General features: G+C 38.7%; 1 protein-coding gene across 1 annotated transcript in view; it reads left to right on the forward strand.

Moving 5' to 3' along the window:
- The window catches only part of htr7 (5-hydroxytryptamine receptor 7), a 7,524-nt gene extending 3,435 nt beyond the window's left edge, over window positions 1-4,089 (forward strand). The window contains exon 2 of the mRNA XM_023327908.1: window positions 1-4,089. This exon is cut by the window's left edge and continues 1,918 nt beyond it. The gene's annotated coding sequence lies outside the window, so the exon portion shown is untranslated.
- The last annotated feature ends 1,186 nt before the right edge of the window (window positions 4,090-5,275 follow it).

Here is a 5,275-nt window from a genome sequence, read left to right on the forward strand (position 1 = left end):
TCATGAGCTGCATCCTTCAAAAGCCACATTTAAAGATTGATTACCTCACAGCTTCATGAAGAAGATTGTCTAGATTCAAAGGTTCCTCAAGATGCATCGTTCTGTCCCCGGATTTGAAGGGTTTAGTTTGTCCTTCGTGGTCCATCCTATCCCAAGATGCACTGCGGCCAGAGAGTTTTATTCTTGTAAAAATGGCAGGTGAAATGGGAGATAGAGTAGGAGAGGAGAACTGAGTTAAATCTAAAAAATCTAAATATTACAGAACAAAACTCAGAAGCTTGAAGTGGTTGCGGTTTTTGTCTTTTATCATCTGCGTAGATGAGTAGTAATATTGATACAAAATTACTAAAATATTTATTTATAAGTGTAATATATTAAAAGGGTGACAATAATTCTTACCAGTTCGTGTTTAGTTGCTAGGCGACAAGGCATATGCAGAGGTCAGGGTGGGAATAAATCTGAGGTTTGGACCATCCAGTTTTACAGTCGCTCATTTCCAGTCGTTACAGTCGATGAAGAACCCGGCTAACGTCGACCGTTTAGGTTCGATGTAAGCCGGTAAGTTCAGAGGATGCAGCCTCTGGACCCGGACTCAATCAGTTACCGTCTTAAAAACTGGTTTCACTCCAAATCTAAGTTTTTCCCACAGAAAGTTCAGTGAGGATGAAACAGAAACGTTCTGTATCTAACCTTCATGACCACAGTTTAATCTCCACATGTACAGTTTATAAATGTACTGTTAGATATTTTTTCTACGTTCACACAGTGAGTCCTGCTGATAGAAGACTTACAGAGTTCTCTCCTTAATGAGCCCAGAGACCCAAACTCTAGCTCATTGATCTCTGATGTTTTCTTTCCAAGCTGGAAGTGATTTTTTAAGGTGCCTGATATCCAACATAAAATATGTCAGACTGAAGTTCACAGGCTGGAACAACAGACGGTCCAGTCGCTCTGGCTTCGAGAATCGTTTGGATAACACGCAGAGTTTGTCTTTTCTTTGAGGTAACGAACAGAGTGATGCAGAGGGTATCACCATGGCAACCAGTTACAGAAGTCCCCGGTTCTGGTTCTTGCTCAGAGGGTTTGATAACGGCCGCCCTGTTGACCCGCTCTGATTTAAACTTTTTACATCACAGTTTGAAATGAGTCAGTTCAGGACTAAAAGCCTAAATGACAAACAGGAAGAGCTTAACTGGACTTCCTGTACTCGCTAAAATAAGAGTCTTTCTCTGTCACAGGTTAGATGATAATCATGAAAGAAGAAAGGTCAAATATGTTGGATTTTTGGGCAGCAGCATCAGAATAATTTTCCCTTTCTGTAACAGGGGCTGGATTTTTTTGTGGGTGTGTTTTAAATTAAAAGTGCCAGAAAAATGATTCATAAGCTGTGAAATATTCAAGGAGCTCTCAAATGGAAAAAACAAGATGCAACAACAATGAAATCATATGAATATGAAACAAGCGCTGCATGTTTTATATGTCAGACTGAGGTTAAAAGAACTAATATTTCATTTTTTTAAAGAGGCTGAAAAACAAACTGCTGAGAAAATAAAACAGGGATGAGTCTGTTTTACCGAAATGTAACACAAAACATCTTTAACCTTTCAACTGTTAATTTCATTCAAACTGATCAGCAATCAGGTGCAACCAAAACTAAAGAAACTGATCAGAACCATAAGAACACAGTGGATCAGGACTGTAATCTCTGTTCCACAACTTTCCTCCCAAAAATGAGAGTTTTTGGTCGATTCAGAAGGATTTAAACCGTATATAACAATATTCTTCTGTAAGTTGATCACATTGGATTATTGAGTTTAAAAACCAAGAATCTGGTGCTTTTATTTAATAAAAAATATACGTATTCGCTATATTGGATGTGAAGAAAAAGAAGCTGCTGTGTGTTCATGATAATCTGGGTCTAATTTCAAGTCTGCTGGGGTTGTGTTTGAAGTGGAGCAGCATAAATTGCATTTATGTTTCATTTATAGAATAGAGATGTTCTTTTGTGTAAAACAATGAGAGGCTGGAGCTCCCCCCCCCCCCACCCCCTGCTGTCTGGGCTTAAATTCCTCCTCATTACCGACTCTTTCTGCAGCAGCAGATGGAGCAATGCAGGCTGGGAAAACCTTTCTGATCAGGAAGTGGATCTCTCTTACTGACGCCTTTAACTCGTTCTTTAATCATTAATTAAAGCTGCTCTGTGCAGGAAATGAAAATATACAAAACCCATGAAGCTGCTGGGTTTTAATCTGTAAGTGGGACAGAATCAGAGACGAAGGAGCAGAAATCTTCCTCTCATTCGGACCTTCAGGTGGAGATGTTTCAGTCTGAGTCCATTTGGTTGTGCAGGAACCAGAGCTGCAGACTCTGCAGTGGTCCTGGTGGGTTTTGGTCAGGAAATGTTCCCGGATCGGTTCAGTCATGCATCAGAACCTCTGAACTGCCCTCGCTCTGGGCGCAGAGCCACAGTGGCTGTGGTCCATGTTCTGCCACAGCAGATATGGAGCCTGGAGTCCAGCAGACACACACAGGAAAACACACACTCAGCAGTGGAGACGCCATCAGGCCTGTTCACCTGGACGTAATAAATAAACTACAATGAGATTCATCCAGTAGAAATAGTGAAGTTAAGAGGAAACTTTGATTTGTTTGTCTTTGGTTCTTCTGTTTCCCATCATTGATCCAAACCGTTTCAGCCTTACAAACAAAGCTGACTTCACTGTTGTAACTTTGTACAGAAGGGAAAAAAGAAATGAGGCTTTTCTGAGTTATTTTCTATTCATGTGCTGAAATATCTCTATGGTAACGCTAACTTTGTGTTGTTCTTTTGACAGTAGAGTCGCGGCTCTTCAAAAACATGACTGATCCATTTATTTTGTTTTAAGGTTTCAAATGTCCACCTGAAAAATGTGAATCAATAAAAACAATTAAACGAGATGTCAGCTGATAATTAACTATTAAAATGTGTAAATTTAAGAAGGAAAACATGAACTGCAGCAAAAGTAGAGTAATAAATGTGATGTTTGTAGAGAAACAACAGGATAAAACAACCATGACAAAGGTCAGAGGTTAGTTAATTAGATGTTACCAGTGTGTGATGTGTGTTTGTGCCAATAGATCCTTCACTTTAATGAATATTTGATGGATTTCTTTACTTTGTTTGTACCAAACAGTTTGGTTCACATGCAGCTCTGCATCCTAAACCAACAGTTTTGCATCTGTGCTGTTTTCACATGCTGTTAACCTATTTGTGTTTTATATGAAACATTATCACATGTCATCACCTGCTCTGCAAGAGAAATCCTTTAAAGGAGAAAAACGATCAGAACATGAACACATTTCCTCCCCTGTGACATCAGCTGCTTCCATGACCCATAAAATGAAACACGTGGAAGTTTAATTGGGTTGATCTGGGTTATATATATCTTCATTGTTTTATTTAACGACTCTTTACCAGGATGTGTCTTTCATAGATTTATGAAAACAGGATTTGGGTGCAAAGTGTTGATTTTACTGGAGGTTTTCTCAGATCCTCACAGGGTTCAGAACCTGTCCTTAATGATTTTTGTCTTAACCTGAAGTTTTACTGCCATCAGTAACCTGCTGGGGTTCTTCTGATTGGACGTTTGAGTCTTTTTGGCAGAACTGATTGGATTCACTGGAACTGAGGAAGAACTTCAGAAAATCGTCCATAAAGGTTGAGGTTGGGGCTTTGGAACGACCAACGCAGAATCTTAATGTTAATGCTTATTTTATTCATTTCCAAAGCATTTTAAATGTGTTTGGGATGATTGTTCTGTCGGTGCCCCAAACCGGTTCCAAGTGTCAACCGTCCAGCTTTTAATCTAAGATGAAATTTGAGATTTTAGTTGTAGTCCTTCATTATTCTACTCACTGTCTGACATGTGTCTTGGTACTGTGGTCAAAAAACAAAACGGAAGATTATCTTGAAGCACCTCTGCATGATGACTCCATCCTGGAGAAAGAACAGCCTAATAGTCTCATAATTAAAAATGTTCATGTCCATAATGAGTCGTAGAAATCTTCTGACTGGAACTGTACCTCAACATTTCATGACAATAAACTATTTTTTTCCAGAATGTTTACAGAGTTACATTTTTTAAAGAAATGATGACACGTACGTCTGTTAGCCTGTAAGCTGAGCTGCAGCGTCGTCCTGCTATCCACACAGATCTATTAGGATCTGTTCAGGGATGTGACATGATGTCAATGAATCCACTTAAAACATGAAAAACACTTTCAGCTCAAACGGCACCGGTGTGAATCAGAGCTGCAGCTTTATGCAGAGAGGTATTTGTTAATATAAAAATCTTTCTTTACATGCAGGGTATGAACTTTCTAAATATGTTTCTTGAAGATGAAAGTAAGCTTTGCTTGTCTCTCTGTAAATAGAAACGATGCAACCTTCACCTGAACTGAACCAGGCTGCGCCAAAAATAAAACGCTTTTAGGGAAGCAGCACCATGAACAAACAGCTGACTTTCTGTTTCCTGCGTTCTCCACATCATGTTACTTTACCAAGAATGAAACGGATCAAGGTCGCTACTTGGCTAAAAACGTGAATCACAAATATATGAGAGAATTAATTTAATACTTCAAAAAGAGAAAGGTGCTTTGATTCCTCGTCACACTTACAGAAACGCAGCGCTCCAATTATACGGCTCTAAATGTGCTTTCATGTGGAGAAAGTGAATCGCCCGGAACCATGACACCGTTTCAAACATCCACATTAATCTCCAGGGAAGCAGCGAACAAGAACAACACGGCCGTATCTGTTTGATTTGATCATTTTCTCTTCACTGTTTGGATTTTTGTCAGAACATCAAACACCAAACATTAACAACAGCTAATCTGTAACTTTGCAGCTTTTAAAACATCTTTACTTTATTTTTTTTATTGGTTTGCTTTCACATTGTGCTTTTCTGCAAGCGGACTATAATTTGTATGTAAAGCCATGCAGGTGACTATCATTATTTTTTATTTATGTTAGCTGTATCATTAAGCTTCTGACCATTTGGTGTTTTTGTAGTTATTTTTGTTAAAACCCAGGACAGACTATATGACTTTTATATCTGCTATAAAATGTGCTTCACATGGATTTTCATTGATAAAACAGACTTTATATGCATTTTCACTTCTAAGCAGATTTACACAGAAAACATAAGCTGCTTTCACAACTACTGCTCTGTTTTACTGTAAACGGCTCATGACGAGATGAAACGAAATCCTCTGGTGTCAGAACATCATGTTGTTT

This window comes from Xiphophorus maculatus, chromosome 22 (genome assembly GCF_002775205.1).
Source record: "Xiphophorus maculatus strain JP 163 A chromosome 22, X_maculatus-5.0-male, whole genome shotgun sequence".
Taxonomy (NCBI): Eukaryota; Metazoa; Chordata; class Actinopteri; order Cyprinodontiformes; family Poeciliidae; genus Xiphophorus; species Xiphophorus maculatus.